The sequence below is a fragment of the Armigeres subalbatus genome, chromosome 3 (genome assembly GCF_024139115.2).
Source record: "Armigeres subalbatus isolate Guangzhou_Male chromosome 3, GZ_Asu_2, whole genome shotgun sequence".
Lineage (NCBI taxonomy): Eukaryota > Metazoa > Arthropoda > Insecta > Diptera > Culicidae > Armigeres > Armigeres subalbatus.
In genome coordinates, this window is record NC_085141.1 from 354,865,797 (window position 1) to 354,886,865 (window position 21,069).

Consider the following 21,069-nt stretch of genomic DNA (forward strand, 5'->3'; position numbering starts at 1 on the left):
TGCTCAACAATTTGTAAAGTAAATAACCTACGTTTTGTTATAAGAAGTATCAGAATGGTTAAGTATTTAAAGGATGTTACAGTACAGGATGTTCAATACAGTTCTACAAAGCGTGTGTGCCAAGTAAGAAAATCCATGATATTCAACTATAAATATAAAACTTTCCCGATTCCTTTTGTAACAGGGGAACTGTTCCATTTTCCATCTTACTGAACATATCAAGCTCTATCTGGAATAAGGGCGAATGTCGCAAGAGAGGATTCTCTTCGCCGACTTCCCCTCTTTTTAATAAAAGTGACAAGCAGTGGATTTCTTTGTGGTTTATCACCTCAGGATGATATAAAACAATGCGAACTTGCAGTCTGAGGTGATAAACTGCAAAGAAATTTTCTGCTTGTCACTTTTATTTAAAAGAGAGGAAGTCGACGAAGAGAATTTTCTCTTGCGATATTCGCCCTTTTACCAGATAGAGCTTGATATATTCATTTCATCGCAAAACAGAGAAATACAGCACTAATCTTGTCGCTTCTTTTTCCTAACTTGCGTGTTCTATAAAATATAAACTATAAAAACGAAGACTGCACCAAACGTCACTAGCTTATTCTCCGCTCAACATCAGGGAGCGACAATCAAATTCAGTTCCGTGAAAATGATTTGCAGATTTGATGCCCTTTAATATTCCGTATCAAAAATCCAATCATGTTGAAAGATATGGATCATTGCATATTAAATATGCAATTTCCATATTAATGATCCCTTTTCCTTTCATTGGATTGGTTAAAAAAGGGACCCGTCGACATGCATAATAACTGTGTAAAGATTTTTGTTTTTTGGTGTTGTTATAATTCAACATCCACCATTACGCATTTCTGTCATAAGTACCACCTGAGACCAGCGACTCCAGGTTTTCCGCAAACGTGACCTTTAAGTGGTCTTGTTGTGTAGGGGTTATCACGCCTATTTAGAAAGTAGGAGGTTGAGGGTTCGAGTCCCTCCAAGACACGTGGATTCTTTTTCGTAAATTTCATATCAATTTGTCCATTTCGAAACATGTGCTATGCATATGAACAGCCAAGATATTTAACAAATAATTTAAAAGTTTTTTTTCCACATTGTCGGGATGAAAGGCAAGGAAAAGTTCCTGATCATTTTAGCGAAAAAATAAATCTGTACTACATAATTTGTATGCATTCCCAAGTAACATTTTAATTTTTACAATGTTCTAATTTTTACCATAATTCACTCTACAAGAGTCTTATAAAACTAGCTTAAAACCAAAATGTTACTAGGGTTCCCAGCTGGATATTGGACAAAAAAGACGTGTGAAATTTAACTGTTCCCTGAGATCCTGATTTTTAAATGTCATACGCGAGAATCATGGCGATAATTTTATAAAAAATTCTATCACTGCAAAGATGCATCTGACATCGAAAAAGCTCTGCGTTTCCAAAATGCTGGATTTTAAGTAAAAGTTTGAAATTTTATTATAAAAACTACCGAAACGGTTGCTGGTTTTACAGCACAGGAAAATTCAGCATTTTTTTCTGATTTCCAGCGAAATAAAATTAGTGGGAAGGTTTTTTGTCGACTCAAATTAATACAAAAAAAAATCGGTGGACTGCGGTGGGCCGGGCACGTAGCCTGAATGTCGGACAGTAATCCGGTGAAAATTGTTCTCGACAACGATCCAACGGGAACAAGAAGGCGAGATGCACAGCGGGCAAGGTGGATCGATCAGGTGGAGGACGATTTGCGGAGCCTCCGCAGACTGCATGTTTGGCGAAGTGCATCCATGGACCGAACTGAATGGAGAAGACTTCTATGTATTGCACAGGCCACTCCGGCCTTAGTCTGGTAGTAAAATAAAAATGCAAAATAAAAAAATCTTTAGTGGCCAAACAATTTGTGCTGGATTAGAAATTCGTTTATTTATCGAATGTAAAAGTTCAAAACTTCATATTCCTATGCAGGTCTTCTTCAGGAGTAAAGGTTATATGTGGGTTTCATACAGTAATCTACCAAGTTTGACTTCTTCTTCTTCTTCTTCTTCTTCTTATTAGAATTACATCCCCACACTGGGACAGAGCCACAGTTATTAACTGCGAGGTTTCTAAGCCAGGTTACCATTTTTGCATTCGTATATCATGAGGCTAACACGATGATACTTTTATGCCCAGGGAAGTCGAGACAGTTTCCAATCCGAAAATTGCCTAGACCGGCACCGGGAATCGAACCCAGCCACCCTCAGCATGGTCTTGCTTTGTAGCCGCGCGTCTTACCGGACGGCTAAGGAGGGCCCCTTCCCAAGCTTGACAGCATATGTAAGTTTTGACCAAAACCAACCCAACTCATAACTTACTCGTTGGTTTCATGTTAGTTCCATTTTATAGTTCTGAAGACCAATACAAGAGCTTTATAGCACTTACAAAGCGAGGTTTTAACTGGGAAGTCGAAAAACACGGTTCTCTAGTGCTCTTGCGGATCTAATTAAATGACAACTATATAGAACCATAATAAAAAGTTAAGCTTATGAGCATTTATATTATAAAACCTCTATAAAACTAGCATAAGTCTTCGAAGCATTGCAATTGTTACTTAGGATAACTGTGGGGGGTGTGTGCTTTTTATAGAACTAGTTCAATTCCATCACTTGGTTGTAACTTTGCAGATTTAAATTTTATTTAATGGACCTAGAGCAAAACGCCTAAAGGTGATGCAAAATACACCACATTTCCATGAGAAATGAACGGTGAACGCATGATTGTTTGTAGAATCTTATTTGACTGAACGAAAATTGTACGTGTGGGTTAAAAGATCCACATTGAAAATCAATAAAAACCAAAGATTTTGTCTCAATTGTGCTACACTTTGATAATTGTAATAATAATATACTACAAACGCTTAGAAATGTACTATAAAACGAGGGACAAAAGGTCGAAAAGGACAAAAGGTCGAAAGGGACAAAAGGTCGAAAGGGACAAAAGGTCGAAAGGGACAAAAGGTCGAAAGGACAAAACGTCGAACGGGACAAAAGGTCGAAACGGACAGAACGTCGAACGGGACAAAAGGTCGAAAGAAACTAAAGATCAATAAGATCAAAAGGTCGAAATGGACAAGGAACTGAAACGGAGAGAGTCAATCTAGCACCAGAGTTGCCCTACACAGTTAACAAAAACTCTGCTCTTTTATTTTTCACAATTTTTAACAAATAAATAAAATTCATTCAGTGAGTACAACTAATAGATGGATGTTGAGTTTTCTAAATGTCACTTCGATCTGTCATAATGGTGCACGCCGCACATCAAATACACCGGCGTATATTACACGCCGGTGTATTTTCAATGCGTGCGCCTTTTGACAGATCAAAGAGACATTGAGAAAACCTATATTTTCATCTATTATTTGCACTTATTGAATGAATTTTATTTAAGGTGATTTTAGAATGAAGCCCGTGGTGAATTTCAAATTCAGCACACGTTTATCTAAATACATTTCTAAAATCCCATATCTGGTGTAATAGTTTTCGGACAGTGCCGAAACTCAAATTATGATTGTTCAGCATAACTAAGCAAACGATCTACCATTATTTCAGCTCCATACGCGTTAGGGTTCTATCATCTCGTGCTCTAGAAAAAAAATATAGGAAAAGCACGTGGTTTACAAAATGGCCGATTTCTGGCTTCATTCTATAATCACCTTAATTGCTAAAAATAGTTTAAATAAAAAAAGAGCAACTTTTTTGCCAACTGTATAGGACAACTCACAATACAAGTTTTATTCATTCCCTAAATCAACAATCTTTCTATCACAAACAGAATTATATCTACATAATATTGTTTCATGGTAATTACTCCTTCTTTGAAAATTGCTCATTCTTCAACTTTGAATGATGTGATGAGTGTGTTATTTCTACTTGAATTTAAATGCATTTCATTAACTCTTTCGGAATACACCCAATTTGTTATCAACTTGTTCTTGATCGACCTTTTGTCCCTTTCGACCTTTTGTCCTTTTCGACCTTTTGTCCTTTACGACCTTTTGTCCTTTTCGACCTTTTGTCCTTTTCGACCTTTTGTGCCTTTCGACCTTTTGTCCTTTCGACCTTTTGTCCCTTTCGACGTTTTGTCTTTTCGACCTTTTGTCCTTTCGACCTTTTGTCTTTTCGACCTTTTGTCTTCCGACCTTTTGTCCTTTCGACCTTTTGTCTTTCGACCTTTTGTCATAAATTCCGGAACTTGTACCCTAATATGAGTGATTTTATGAGCTGGGCCATTTGCTTCGTGGGTGCGTTTGCATTTCCACTACTTTGCTGATTCGCCGACGCATGGTGCGCTATTCCCAAAGAGCTGTCAGCTAGAAGGCGTTTTGCCAATCGAGTTTTCCGGCAACGAAATATCACCACTTTTTTGAAATGTGAATATTATCAATAAAATTGAGATTTTCTACAATTTGCAAATGGCATCAACTAGCTATAATGTTTAACTGTTGCGTGAGGTAAAAATACCCATGGAAATCGTTACAGCTAAGACATTGAAGCAGTCTTTGCTTAGCTAGGATATATTGCCCCTCCTTCCCCCAAAAGCTAAGAAAAATACAATTGAGATTCTAATTTTTTACTTTTAACCACATTTATTGCTTGACTACCCCTGCGCGAAGCAGCTCAAAAGAAGCTATCGATGAGCCAGAACTAGTCGTGATCGCCGTAGTTTATGGATTCAAATCGAACAGTGACCGAACAAGCAGTTATAGGCATATGCCGACGGGATTGTTGTGAAAGGGAGGCACTCCCGGAGAAGAGGTTCAATGGCCATGCAGAACAAGAGAAGACCACCATCCATCCATCGCAGCGGTCTGGTCCGGTCGCTTATTGGTTTTGAGCCTTGAGCTGAACTGTTTGGCGGTGGCGATGTTCGCGTTCGCTTGCTCTTCACCTCCTTCGCCTTTCGAGACTATACGACTGCCAGCGCGCAGCGGCCCGGCCCGCAAGATGACGACTGGCGAGTGACGATCCGAGGGGGGTGTTATAGCCGGCCCGCTTCCTCGTTTGCCTCGTTTCCAGTTTTTAATTCATTAGAGAAATTGAAAAATGAGCCCGGGGTGTTGGAAATAAAATAAAGATTGAGATTTGTTTAACCTTCTTTTGCCGATGGAAGATATTGTCGGCGGGGTGGAAAAGGTGGCCACAATACGGGAAAAGAATTTCGGTTCACACCTTGTTCATCGGTATGCACGGGTTTAACGTGTGTGCCTTTTTGAATGTTAATAACATTCACTAAATAATTTTAAATTTTGATACTGCTCCAGATTTTGAATAGAGTTTCGAGCAAAAACTTTTGATTTCTAAAAATTAAACGTTGCACATACAAAAAAGAATATACCTAAAAATAAATGTTAATTACTATGGATTTCATACATCATAATCGTTCGACCCCAGAGAAAGTGTTTTTGATAAGTTTATGTACTAACTAGGTACATATGTGTATGAATATAATGGTTAGTATAATTAGTGTAAGGAAAAAAAATCAAGTATTTAATATGAACTTCTATGCCCTTCTATTCAAACAACTATGGATCAGCTGGTTTTCCTGACATTGCCTCTGTTCTCGTCTTATAGGCCCATTAGAATACCAAGCCAATGTATAATTAGTATGCACAAATGGCGACCGCCGACGAAGATTTTTTTCATTCCAAATCCTTCTTTATTCGATGATAGATTTGCGCCTTCTTTATTGCTATATATTCATAGACATAGACTGACAGACATAAGAAGTTAATCACTCCAAATGTTGATTGAGTTTTTGGGGGGTTTTCTTCATGAATCCGGCATGTAAGGGTGTGGGATGCTTTTTGTCACGAAACAGAGAATCACTCAACTTTGTCATAATTTATCTTCAACTAATTCATTTTCTGTAAAGTTTCAAATCATTTTAAACTTTTTGACGGAAATTATTATAAGAGTATTTTGTGACCAAATCGACCATTACCCTATATGTAAATTCATCACTACGCCATTAATTATTTTGATTTCATCTCCTCCACTTTTCAATGTTTCAAATAATAGAAAATCTTTTCCTCACCCATGGTCGCTTTAATTTAAATAAAATGGAAAATTTCATCTTCCTTCATCTTAAATAGCAATGTCAATTTCGTCGCATATTTATCGTACTCTTTCTCTCATTTAACAAATGTATTCAATTTTTTTTATCACACTCACATCTTCCACCGGTGTGGCTTCGTTCAAGACTGTAGAAGCAAAGCACACTATGTTGAACCTTCTTCACAGATAAAAAAAAATCACCTCGCGAATAATTATCGCTCGCTATCTAGCTGATAATTGAAAGACTGATTGAGATCAATGTCCTAAGTCAATCCTAAGTTCTGCCCAAGCGAGCACTAAATCTTACAAAACGACGCACACGTCCAAGGGCAGACACTGACTACTCGAAAGTAATTTAGCCTTTGACAGAAGTAATTAAAATACCTCCAAAATAAAAAAAATCGCCTTCCCGATTCGGGACTAGAAAGACACGCGATTGCGCAGTAAGAAAACGCGACGACGACGTTGGAAGGATTCTTCTCATCCGATGATTTTTGCATATACACAAAAATTTGCACACTAACGACCGGGGACGACCCAAGTCGTCGTCGTGCTGGGTAACGAAAGAGCAAGCCGCATATCCTCGCAGGCAGAAAAGGCTGCAAAAAAAAAAACGGTGAACCTTTTTCTAAAGTTTATAACGAAATTTTTGCGCGTGTCTGAGTGCCCCTCTTCTCTGGCTTCCGGCTAAAAGGATTTTATTACATTTTTTCGATTTCGCGTTTTTAGGGAAAAAAAGTACATATTTGCACCCGCGCGAATCTGCAGCGATGAAGATTTGTCACCCCTTCCCTGTCGGGGCTGCTTTTCCACCCATCGACAGGGGTAAGTTGGTTTGAGCTGGTTATCCGAATGTATGGAAAAGCGAATCTTCTGTCGAAGTCAACCGGCCAAACGAAATGATGTGCTCTCGAAGTAGTGCGTCCTTTCCTGCTTTTTTGTGGTGATTTAATCGGTAGAGATGCAACACTGTCACCCTCACCCTATTCTGCGTTGTGACGTCAACAACAGTATCATTTTTATTCAGTTAGATTGCTGTAAATCGTTTTAGAAGATGAGGTTTGGAACAAAATTTGTTACACTTGGTTATTCCTTCAACTTTGTCTAGCATTAAGTGCATTTCTTTGAATGTAATGTTTCATACCAATCAATATGTAGCAAAAATGTTAATCAATGATATCGCTATGGCCTCCAATTGTAACATCAATGTAAAATCGATTAGAACTAATTAAGAATGCGTCTCCTGTATGGCTTTCTGCGACAAAATAATTCACCTAAGGTGTTCACCAAGCTTAACAAGAACTTCGTGAATGTTATTCACACCTGCCAGAATCTGTACTCCGTGTTTGGCTATAACTTATGAAATTGTACAAATTAAAGCAAAGGAAGTATAGTTAGTTCGACTCCTGAACAACTGGGTATGGGATTTTTGAAGTTACTAACGTAGAGAACAAAAGAGCTGTTAGGCAAACATAAAAATGCCATGTAACAAGCACTTTTCGATTGAGTTTTTCCTCAACTTATGCTGGTTCAAAAAATTGAAAGATCTTGATATGATGCAAATTTTCGTAAAAATTTCATATTGTGAAAATGATAACAAGAATATCAAGTTAAATAAGCCACGTAAGATTATGAAGAAGGGAGACTAGCTAGAACGAAACTGTTCTCATCTATCTTGTTCGCAATCGCAGGGCACCCAAATCTCCAGCCACCACAGAAACAAATAATCAATTAGTGCAACCGTAAAACTTCCACACTTTTCCACAGTCCCAGGAGCCACAGCTGTCCGCCCCTTTCGTTCGCTACTGTTGCTGCTATCTAACAGTCGGGTCGGACGGACACCAGTCAGTGGTCTGCAATATTTCCTTCTTTGGGTCATAACTTCTCCGTCTCTAGGTAGTGCTACCCGCGCGCGCGTTCCTCAAGGACCCCTTTTGGTGTACGATCTCGTCCAATGCCCATCATCATCATCTTGTGTTGTGTGTGGATGGAATGGAAGATGGAGGTCGTAAATTTTCCCTCCGGTTGGCTTGGCTACCGCCGACGACCGACCGCCTGATGGCTGCGAAGGACAAAGTGCAGTGGGAATTCGGCAAAAAGGATCTACCTGTCTGCTGCTCCTGGCCAAGCCTGCGAGGAGATGTGAATTCAAATGTCAGCATATTGGAACCAAACTGAATTCACAACAGCGGCGACAGACCGGCAAATCAGAAGATATGCATTACGTTGTTTTTTTCATCCTGATGGAAACTTCCCGCAGTTTTCTATGTTGTGCAACATGCCTAGATCGTTTCACAACCGCACTGTTATGGGTCGTTTTTTACGAGGTGATGGCATGAGGTTTTGTTTACATTTCCGCTCAGCCGGTGTCCAGCCATTATAGCTCAGATTTTGATTTTTGCTTTGCGATTTGGAGGCTGTCGTCTATCTCGTGCACCAAGATATAATTCTAAAAACGATTTTTCAAAGCTAAAGGAGATTGCGCAGGTACTTGTAGTAGGTACTATTTGAGAAAAATAAGTAGTAAATTTTAGACTCAGTCAAATTTAGCTGAGGAAGATTCGACGTTAATTTCATTATTTAATATATCTAGAAATGTGTTCACTATAGTTATTATATCCTATATATTCATTATATCCATTGTATAATTGAAAATATCAAATAACTTGCATATATTTTTGTCATTATTCGGCCAATGTTCATGTCATCCGCGAAACAAATAAATTGACTGGATCTGTTGAAAATCGTACCCCGGCCGTTACCCCCGGCTCACCGCATGACACCTTCTAGCTCAATGTTGAACAATAGACACGGAAGTCCATCACCTTCGTTTTCCTTCGTGCCATACATGAAACAAATTAATTTTAAAGCTTGATTTGGATAACAAGGAGACGTCCCCGGAAAAGGTTTCACTAACCTATTCTGATGTAATACGTTGCGGAATTTGGAATTCAGATAACGTGGATTTTGCGATTCTTTTTTTTTCTTGTTGAGAAAATCTTCAACAATATGAAGTACAATTTCTATTGTGATTTATCATCTTTGTTCTATGCACCAATATAATATATACTGTGAGATTTTTTTTACATTTAGTGGAATTTCCCCACTTAGAAATTACATTCAGAATGAAATATTTTGTTTGAATGGAACTGGCAGGAATAGCCTGAATTTCCCAAGGGAAAAAAAACTTGTGTCAAGAAATTTGAGCCGTTTGTTCAAAAGTGCAGCACATTTGCATAATAAATTTTCAAAGCTTTCAAAATTTACAAAAATACATATATATTAAAGCTGAAGTCACATGAGGGTCTTTCAGCGGTTCTCCACCTTTTCATTGGGAGGTACTCCTTAAGACCTTGTTTGTAGTACCCCATAGGAATTGTCGATGAGATTTCAGAGTCAGACTCTTATTGAAACACGCTTTAATTCCAATTCTGGCGTCTGTAGCGATCCCGCGCCACCAGTGGCAATGCTGAAAATGTATTCCAAATGGTGGCATCTTAGCGAAAAGTCATCGAGTGGCCGCCAGAGAATAACAGCTCGAAGTGACATTTCAACGCAAGGTTCCGACAAGCGTTTGATTGCAGTTAGATATTGAAAATGCAGTGCTGTTACAAACTACTCGAATTCCAATCCGCGAAATCCGCGACTAGCAAATTGAAAACCGCGACTGTAAAAACAAATCCGCGACAAACAAAAATATGGTTTCTTACTTATAATCACACGTTTTATAATTTTAAGTTTTTTCAATATTTTTGCATTTAATCTATTGGCATATTCGTCGATAGAAAACAACATTCACTAATTTATGTAATATCTAAAACTGCATAGTTAACGCTTTAACCATATCATGAGCCACAGAAAATATATGGGCAGCGTTGAACTATGCCCGGAAGTAATTCAATTTTTAATGTTGCCGGGAAACCCCCCATTTGAATCGATGTTGTATCATTGCATTTCTTTATAAGTATATTTGACTATATTTGAATTATACTTTTTAGTACGCTATATAGTATTCTTCTAATCTCTACTATCGTTCGACAAGGGCTTGGACGCATCAATAATCCGTCAAGCTATTTATTGATCAGTCATTGCATTGTGTACTTCCATAAATCCGACAGTTAGGAAATAATATAAGACCAATTTTTTTTAAAGCAAGCGATTCTCTACAGAACTCTGCAGAGGCCCGAGCAAAGCCTGACGAATCTGATTTAAAAGCACTCAGGCGAAATGAAACCAGAGGTGGACAGGAACGGTTCTAAGGCCTGCGAATTTTTAAGAACTTGGATAATATTCACGATTTGAAAAATGATGTCATTATCACCACGTATGAGGTAATGGATGGGTATTGCTAAGCTTATACAACACGGCAGACTCGACAGGTTGTCCATTAAACGGAAGAGCGTCAAGCGAAGATAACATGCACTAGACATCCCAGAAGAGGCTGTAGGCTTCATAGTAGGCCGCGTAGACGATGGCGTTTTGCCATAGTGAGCATTACAACGTCGTATGTCCTATCCATCGTAGGATTCGTTTGGATTCTCAAGGCTCAAGTTCAGTCAGACAGTTTGCTGCAACTGAGTAATCACGAACGAACTCTCAATGGATATAAGAACAGCGAGGAATTTTGAAGCGAAAATAATGGAACAAAAACTAGCCTACCAAAAAGCTATTGGAATGCATAATAGAACAAAGGATGAATACTGAATGGTTTGAATGAGATGCCTGCAATAGTCATTGAGCATGGTACAAAACTAGACGCAACTGATGGTCGGGCAATTAAAAAAAACCTCTCGTTCAACCGAGATTTCTGAATATCGCCCCAACCATTGAAAGGCAATGTGATCCTTTCTCACAAAAAGAAAGATCGAACAATCCACAAGGATTTTCTGTTTGGCAGCTAATATTGGCATTCCCAACCTAGACACCAATTCTTCAGCTTCAGCAGCAAGTTAACATATCACCGGAGAACAGATGAACCATATTTGCACCACCCTTAGAAAAAAAAAGCTATACAAAGCGGCAGGAGCCCCACAATTCCAGTTCTCAGGGAGAAGCCGGAACCGTCGGACCCTATCATCGCAATTTTTGCCTATTTTATTAGTGTTTTTCTTTACCAAATTTTATCATTACAATCATTTTAATGTGGTTAATTTTAATTCAAATAACTGGCAAAGCCCTTGGTTGACTAGCAAGACGGTCCTTCTGGTCCGGCCTTCCTCATAATAAAAATTGCTAAATCCTTCTAATTCCTTTCCGCATAGGCGTTGAACCTAAAATTATAAATTTCAAAACACCTAAATAAAGACAGCTTCGATCAGCTATCAGTTCCGTCCCGGCAGTTGCAGGTGTGAATATTACTGCGTTTGGTCCGACTTTATCGTTCTAAGTTCTAAGCAATAAAATAAATAACTCTCGGCATTTCGGTAATCCAGAAATGCAATATGATCGATCTGACAATTCGACAGACTTTCTATATGTCCACTTAAACCAACATCCATACGACTATTGAAAGATTATTCAAATACCATGTGTTTGGATCTCGACGGGTTGCCTATTTTGCAAACGCCCACATAAATGACATGTTGAATTAATCCTAAAATTAAATTGAGGGAAATCGCGATTTTCGCGAGAGTGTAATTATAAATCCGCGATTTTCGCGACAATGCAATGTTTGACGGAACCGCGATTTTCGCGACTGGAAGGGTAAATCCGCGACAAATCCGCGAAATTCGCGAAAAACGCGAAAATCGCGAAATCCGCGACTGTTGTAACAGCCCTGAAAATGAAGAAAATTCAAAATCAGGACCAGCATTTTCTGAACAGAAAGGGTCGATTGCAAAAATGGACTGTTTCGGTGACATCGGCGTTTAGCGTGGTAGCTTGTTTGCTGTTAGTGATTCCACCGATTCAAACAAATTTATTGCATCATCTCCCTCCGACGCGCTCTTGTGATTCTGCTATCGAATGGGCAACTCTCTATCGTCGCCAAACGATTAATTTTACACTTTGAAGACAATTTCTGGATCTCAGATCAACCTTCCCTTGTGTAACATAACCGATATATTGCCAATAATGCAACTTTTCAATCCCTAACAGCAGCAAACAATATTCAAATCTTGTGAGGAAATTCTATTTGCCTGCTACTGACGCCATCCATTCGAACAAACTTATTGCATCAGCTCCCTCCGACGTGGGCTTGTGATTGTGCTACCGAAGGGCAACTTTCTGTTGTCACCAAACGATTAAGTTTAGCAATTTGAAGAAAAATCATTTAGGATCGACCTTCTTCTGTTGCATAAAATGGTGGCTCGACAAAAACGGTTTTATTTCCAATTGCTAACTGAAACAAAACCAAAGAATCTTGCCAGAAAATTTCACTTTCCGCCGACGACAGCCAAATCGATGAAAACGCCACCTTAGTGGAAAATTTCCTTTAGCTGTTTGTTTGAAAAGGCGCATTATTGAAAATAAAGGATCTTTTCAGGATCGCCATTGTCGTTTAAACGGATAAATTCCAAAACTTAAGTCGTATAGTCTGGTTTTTTGGTTAAAGATTTTTCACTACGGTCAATATCTCTTCATATGGATAAATAGTTTTAGCCCTGAAAAGGATTGTGTAATTAATTCTTGAGCTTCCTCCAAGGGGTGGGTCGCTGAGCACAATTAAATTTGTGCTCATTTTATTCTTTGTGACTATTGTGCAACATGTGCCACTGCAGTGTGCCATACGTTGTGCCTCACCTTGGGTGTGACACTTTGTCATTTTGACAATCGGAAATTCCGGCAACACTTCCAAATGTCAACATCAAGTTGCCTCTTGCCGCGATTGAAGAAAACAAACAAAATCATGAACATGCGACCAAGCAAGCAAAGCGAATCGAATTAATGGAATTAATGCAACGGAGTATCGTAAAACGTGCACAGGTAGGCTCATGAATTGATTTCAAGTAACTGGGACTTGATCGGAAACTGGTGCTTGGGGAAAAGTTGGACTTGATTATAGCAGCGGTAACAAAGCTGGATCCGGATGAAAAGTACAACACGAAAGGTATTTATTATTAATATAACTTTAGTGGTATTCTTCACATCCGGATAACGGGTTAATCGCTACTACAATCCGAGGAATTGAAGAATAATGCGGTTCATTAAAAACTTCGCAGCATCCGGAATTCCAGAAGTTCGGTGGTGACAAATGGGATGATATGGTATTTAGATGGAACAAAAGTAGACATTTCATTTGAGCGAGGGATTTGATGTAGGTTATACTCACAGATAAACAGACGTAACACTAGAGAAATTTCCATCGACCATGACTTCAACGACCAATTTGAATTTGATCGATTGCGCGTTTCACAACTAGAGGCGCTAGCGTCATAATCCTTCGAGTTTGACATTTCACTCCAGCGCCGTCTGGTGACAATGTCATACGAAACATTGTTTCGTGCAACATGCTCGCAAGATGGTGGTAGAGGAGTTGGGCGATGGATTTTTCTGAAAAATGTTCAAACTGTTACGTCTGTTTGTCTGTGTTATACTTATTCTATGTTTCTTATTGTTTGTGGAGCAAGAGAGAAACAGTTTTCTTGTGCTAAGCATTATTTTCTTTTGAGAAAAACAGAATGTTTATGAATGCCAAACAGTCATTATGCTCGTTATTTGAACACCGCTTAAATCCGGTAAATGACATTGGAAATATGAATCAAAGAGCGTCTGATAGAAAGGGAGCGATTTTAATATTTTGTATTTGAATATGACCAGTGCTGGGATTTCAATTGAATTCTATGATAAAACTGTCGCTATATGGAAAATATCTGTGTGATTTATATCGTCATTCTCACGTTCGAAAGCAACTCACCGAGGCTTGGGTTAAAATGATTTTTTGACTCCTCTTAAACAATTGTGATGATCGATCAATTTTGAGGTTATGAACAGAAGGGAAACAAGTGTGCGTCCGCCAAACGTCACTCATCTCAATACGTCAAAATAGGTGAAAACAAACGCTGGCAAGGTTGCCGGTATTTTATGTCCTGAATCATTAAAACGTCAAAAGTGTGCCGAGTGTGCCACACCGAGGGCCACAGATGTGAATCAAATCCAGCAAATGTGTGCTTGGAACATTGTGCTCAGCGTCCCACCCCTTGGCTTCCTCTCACTTTTCCACCGGCGCCATAGAAAACGATACACGTATGCTTACATCACGAGCGGAAAACGAACGCTGCAAATAAATATATTTGCGTTTGGTTTTGCGACACAAACTATTATGACAAATGCCATCCATCCATAAAAATTTTCTTATAGCTACGTAGTCCTACGCCACCTTTGCGTACAATCCGATTGGGCTGCATCTTTGATTTTTTTCTAATATGAACGAGCCTGGGATACCACAAACCCACGACCTCCTGCTTGTAAGGCAGAAGCGGTAGTCACTAGACCACCGAGCTCGTTCGCATCGTGCCAACTTATTGCGTACTGCGTAGAAATACAATCAATTGCACACTGATTTATTTACTTCTCTGCGTAACAAGACAGAAAAAAACGCTTGAACTTTCGTACAGAGTAGAAACACGTTCAATCGAGCATTAATTTACTTTTCTGCGCCACCAAGCATAATAGAACAATCGAACTTTCTGCGTACTGAGTAGAAACGCGATCAATTCTTTGTATGCATAACTCAAGATGTACTGAATACCATGTACCCAAATCAATAACATTAGAAAACAAATAATTGGTGTGTAAATTGTTTTATTTATCATTTTTGTGATTTTTTCAGTAGTGAACACGCCGGATAATAATTGAGCCTAAATAGCCTGTTTTTCGGATGTTATTGATATAGGAGCATGTTATTAATAATGGAACAGATACCCTATCTATGTTTTAAATATCAAAAATCTAAAAAAAAGTTTGTACTCTGCTCAAGACAATTGTTGTTTCCGAGACACGCTTAAGCAGTAATTTTACCTTTTCCATTATATTCATACCATTTGATGTATTCGACGTATTATTGAAATTCACCGTGCTTATTTTATTCTCAGAATTCATATACTACAAATTACGTATTAAATGCTTTTATAATGGCATATCATCATTTCCTTCCCTTCCCTAGTAACGGGGAAGATGGGCGTGGCTAACAATGGCAGCTTGCATGCTTCATTACTCGGACCCCCAATTGGATTGCCATTAAATCATAAATGAAAATCCATAAGCAATTGGAGTAAGAATGTTAAAGAATATGCATGACAGCTATTAGTATTGTCGCGCTTATCTTTTTTTAGAATGCGGCGGCGGTCTTACACTCGCAGGCTCGACTGCGAATGTAAACGTCAAGATAGCCGCCGTGTTAAAAGATAGGAAGAATTTTCCCGCTCAAAACAAAACCACGTGCTTTTCGCGAAATGACAGCAGTGTTTGACTGTATTAGTGAGAGGCAACCGGAGTCACTGAGTACATGGAGAGTCAGTGGCGTAGCCAGAAAATTGGTCTGGGGGGAGTTTTCTGAACATTTTTTTTTTCGCAAAAAAAAAAAATTTCATCTAAAAATTTTGTCTCTGGGGGGGGGCGGGGTTGGTGTATGTTTGATGTCCAAAACCACCCCCGTGGCTACGCCACTGTGAAGAGTGTTTATCATGGCAAGTGCATACGGTGGGTAAGATTTTCATTGACTCTGTCGTGTTTAGTGACCGTTGCGATTACCTTAGAAGCAACCAGCAGGAAGCCGCAGTATACTATTTTATCTCGAGATGCATAATATGCAATCTACGAACACAACTTTACAACGCAAAGCAACTGAGTAGAAACACGATCAATCGCGTACTGATCGATAGTCGACTCTCTACATCTCGATACCTCTCCCTATGTCGATGATTTCCTCGGTCCCTTCAATCTTTATACATTTTGACATTCTACAACTCGATAACCTACATATCTCGATATCTCTCTATTTTTATGTTTCTGATCTATTTTGTTCAGGATTCACTCTCCTTATGTCGATATGTTCAACTTTTTAGCATCTTTAGACAATAACAAACACAACAACAATAAGACAACGACATTTCTTTGCTGTCGTTTTTCATAGCAACGAGCTTTTTTGGATCTAGCAGCCATTTAAATGAAAGGTCCCTTCGATATCGAGATATAGAGAGGCGACTGTACTTTCCTCCGCCCTAAAGCAGAATAAAAATGACAAACTTTCTGCATACTGACCAGAAACATGATCATTCGTGCTCAAAGCAGAATAAAACGCTCGAACTTTCTGTGTACTGAGCAGAAACACGGTCAATAGCACACGGATTAATTAACTTTTTTGACACCCAAGGTAGAATAAAACGCTCGAACTGTCTGCGTACCGAACCGAGCTGAAACACAATAAATCGTGCACTGATTAATTTACTTTTCTGCCCGGCAAAGAAGAATAAAATGTTCGAGCTTTCTGCGCTCTGAGCAGAAACACAGCCCCGTGGCAAGAGATGCTTCTCAGCGTAGCGAACATCTTCATGAATATATCCAGCATACATTTTGAAAAGTACTTCTCCCGAATCGTTCCTTTATAAGCAACTGGATTTTATCCAAAATATTGTTTGCTACACTTTTTCAATTTGTTTAAAAATAATACCAGCTATTATGGGCATGAAAATATAATCCTAAAACATCTTTCAGCACACCATTTATTTCATTTCAATTTCACTAATGAATGTTGTTCGATTTGCATCCCCGGACCATTTCAACTGTGATGCTCTACACAGTATAAACAATATTAATATCTTTTGTTTGATTCGGAGCGGGAGAACAAGTTACGAAAAATGATTTCGTGTAGCGCTTGATTTCACCTATAGATTCCCTCCAATTCGTAAGTTTATTATATTTTATCATCAAATAACATAATTCCCATGGTCAAAGATGTAAATCTTGCAAATTATTTTAAAAACAATTTTTAGATTTAACCAAAACAAATAGTAAACAAAACACATGATGTTTATTTTCGTACAATAACAACGGACGGTAATGAGCTACCGTCCGTGGACATGGTGGCTATTGTCAAACCCCTTGTGATAGTATAGGACGCCAGGGGGGTGCAGAAACACGATCAATCGCGTACGGAATACTATACTTTTCTTCCGCTCAAAGTAAAATAAAACGCTGGAACTTTCTGTGTACCGAGCAGAAACACGATCAATCGTTCACTTATTAATTAACTTTTTTGCACCACAAAGCAGAATAAAACTCTCGAACTTTCTGCCTACTGAGCTGACACACGACCAATCGCGCACTGCTCAATATTCTTTTCTGTCACTCAAAGCAGAATAAAACATTCGATCTTTCTTCGTACCAAGCAGAATAATTTACTTTTTTGTGACACAATGTAGATTAAGAAGTTTGAATATTCTGCGTACCGAGCAGAAACACGTACCGAGCAGAAGCACGATAAATCGAGTATTGATTAATTCACTTTTCTGCATCATAAAGAAAAATAAAACGCTCGAACCGTCTGCGTACCGAGCAGAAACACGGTCAATCGAGCATAGATTAATTTACATTTCTACGCCACAAAGCAGAAAAAAACGCTTGAACTTTCGGTGAACCGAGCAGAAACACGATCAATCGGGCACACATTAATTTATTTTCCTGCGCCACAAGGCTGAATAAAATGCTCGAACTTTCTATGTACTTTGCAGAAACATGATCAATCGCGCATGGGTTAATATACTTTGCTGTCACTCAAACTTTCTCTGCATCGAGATCTCTGCAACATCTGTGAAAATAATGACTGTAATGGGAATCGGTTTTATGCGGTTCTTACAAACATTTTTGAAAGGTGCATAAAAATCCGATGGAGAATATTCGCGAGTAAAAATATTTATATACAGCCAAAAAAAATCTTCTGAAATAAAAAAAAATTGCAATATTTAACGATTATATTTGCCATTGTCATTTTCAACCACGCCGCACAATGCCGGGCCCCCATACAGATGCCGGCCGAATTCTAATATGTTGCTCGAATCTTTCACCAAAGAATAATTTTGGGACGCAAAATTCATTTTGAGTCTAGAACATATACTACTCGAGTACTTCTGGTGGCGCAACCCTTAAGGTCTAAAGCATTAACAGCGTCCTCATTCTAACATTGAAGCAGTCAATTTCCATATGAGCAAATCACCACACTAACCACTGGAAAGTAGACCAAAAATAGGTTTCAATACATGATTCCAGATCGTTCCGAATCGTTCCCAAAAAAACTTTAGTCAAATTTTCTGTTTCCATACAAATTTGTTCGGGAGATGCTTTACATCATTAACTTCAACAATTGGTGGCTTGTGACTTAAATTAAATTTAAAAGCTACAATCATCAAATTTTGGAATCAGTTCATTTAATATATGTGTGAAATTAAAAGAATACGAGTTCCGCGAAACAAACAAACTTTTTTTTGAGGTTTTGCCGAGTTTCCGCCATTGTGTGCCAGTTCAATTTCAAAAAGTTAAGTTTTTGGTTAGGGTATGGGCTCAAATACTCCTCAGTGCGTCCCAATCTTAAAATCACAAGTTCAAGGTCAGCTGGCTTTATGAAAAAACTCGTACTACTGTTATGTGTTTGACTATGGGTGGAAATGAAGAGCACCAAGTATTTTCACCACAATAATGTAATTTCTACCGATAGTCAAATACATAACATTATTAAGCACTCTAAATTTCCTTTCTTTCCTGTACAGTATACTGTATTATTGTATTCTCTAGCCTCGACCAAACCGCGAGTCTTTCGGTTCTCCAAAACTAACAATATTGTATGAAAATCGTGAAAAATGTAGTGAAAAACATGATTCCGGCTCCGTAACGCTTCAAGGCAGTTTTGCAAATAAACGATGAAGTAATAAAATGAAATTAATTTAGTCAAATAACATAACAGTAGTAGGAGTTATTCTCGTTCTTTATCTGTGGTAGACAAAAATATTATGCACAGTTGAAGGTTTTTTTTTTCAAATATGGATTGTGTATGTAGACTAGGCTAGATATGCACGAAAGACAAGTAATGACAAAACAAGTAATGATAAAATTCGCGAAAGAAAAAAGTTTGACAACAAACCAGTTTAAACGTTCTTGCGGACATCTTCATAAAAAGAGGGTGACACGCTGTATGATATGTAATATCCCGTTTCTTTTGATTTGTTCATACGATTTTCTGCGCAGGGAAGGGATTGTTTTATGGGCAATATGGAATTCTTCTTGAAATTCTTATTTAAGCAATAAGGATTTCATCAATAATTAAAATAAGGAGCTTATGATGCAGTTTATAAAAACTGCACATATTAGAAGTGTGGAAATAAATGTAAAATCGAGATGATTTCAATTCATAATTAATATAGAGTTTAACATTTTGTAGTAGTTAATCCCATTTAGCTGCTTCTAATGTTTGCAAATGTTATAAACTCTATTTCCTTAAGTTCTTTTTAACGAAAAAAATGTCACAGCCAGCCAGATTATTCGAGTTTTTTTATCTTTATTTGTTCCTCGATTTCCGTTGTGCTCACCAAGACAAAAGGGCAACGTTGTCAACTGGTCTTGGTGCCGATGCTTCCCTGAGCTGAATAGCTTTGCAAAAATGCGCGTTGTTTTAGAGCTCGCACTCGTCGCACATGTTGTAAGGAATCGAGTGGATGTGTAATTGGATTCGTTTTGAATTTCGCCAGAAACGATAGCTTCAAAAGGGTGCAAATTTTCCTTCCTTCATATGCGCTTCGCGAGGGGAACGATCCTAGTTGTATTTCACCGTTTTTTCCCTTTTATTCCATTATTTCTTCGATCGCTTCCCTTTGATTCGTGCTGCTCAATACTCATCATCTTTAATTGACCAGACGTAGACGCAGAGAGGTGCCTCGCCGTGTGATTCCATTATCGCGGGGATGACCAAACATGGGCAGCACGTTTCGAGCAGTTAAAGCTGCTGAACTATGGTAGCCAGTTAGCTATTGAGTTTTCGAATGTTAATTAACTAATTTAGAAGTAACCTCATTACGCGCGAGCAGAATCCCGGCACAGCGCTTATAACTGCGACGAATTTCCGATTTACTTCGCTGTATGCTCACTTCATCGAGGATTTGAAATGCTTAAGTTGGATGAAGACCATCCACGTTTTCGTACCGGCATTCATCAGTAATGAGAAGCAGTTCGCTGTTATGGGCATCTCCCGTTCTTCTTTGATTACTAATTAAAGTCCATAATTGATCGATACAGCTTCCTAATACGCAACAGTTTTCACATGCAATAGTTGAGAAAATTTCTATCCATTGTTAATGGTCAAGAAATTTTTGGAAATCAAGTTCGCCCAACATTTATATCTACATCGCAGTTTTTATCAATATGCTAAATTTATCTTCAATTACCTACCTTCTAATAAATGAGCAATCGTGTGTTTCGTAACCAATCATGTGGCAGCAGCGTCATCCTATTTATTTTCATCCATCATAGGATTGCCCAAACTGTGGCTTCGTGTTGCACCATTATCACACCCATTTCACCAATTAACATTCGTCCAGGAAGGAATATTTCGATGGAATATCACTGTAACGAGAAAATTATTTGAACATAGGCGTTAATTTTCGCTCCCTCAATATATATGCACTTTGGAGTTATTAATACGCGTGTATTAACTAGAGATAAATATCGGTCAACTATGCACGCAGTATATGTAAGACGCTCTATTTGCTTTAATTATTTCGTCTACGATTTAACAAGTTTCGGTGGCTGTGATATTTTCGGTCTCCCCCAGTGCTGATCTATCACTTTCCGAGATCTCTATTCACGTTATTCACGTCTCAAAACCGTCATTCCAGTTCGTATACAAACGTGTGTTCTTTTCTCTGTACCCGTTTCTCTTTTTCCACTGATTGTGCGTTGACCATTATGGATAACAAAACTTATTGTAATAATTCGTGTGTGAACTCGCTCTCTCACCCTATACACATACTTGACGATTTGGAATAATT

At 38.4% G+C, this 21,069-nt stretch overlaps 1 protein-coding gene across 7 annotated transcripts in view; it reads right to left on the minus strand.

Moving 5' to 3' along the window:
* LOC134226114 (uncharacterized) overlaps positions 1–21,069 on the minus strand; it is a 78,122-nt gene that overhangs the window by 26,609 nt on the left and 30,444 nt on the right. For 5 of the 7 annotated variants that reach the window (XM_062706673.1, XM_062706675.1, XM_062706677.1 and 2 more), the window contains exon 2: positions 20,471–20,644. The gene's annotated coding sequence lies outside the window, so the exon portion shown is untranslated. Of the gene's footprint in view, positions 1–6,214; positions 6,393–20,470; positions 20,645–20,705; positions 20,915–21,069 lie in introns of those variants that run through there. The other 2 variants (XM_062706676.1, XM_062706680.1) reach the window with 2 other exon arrangements.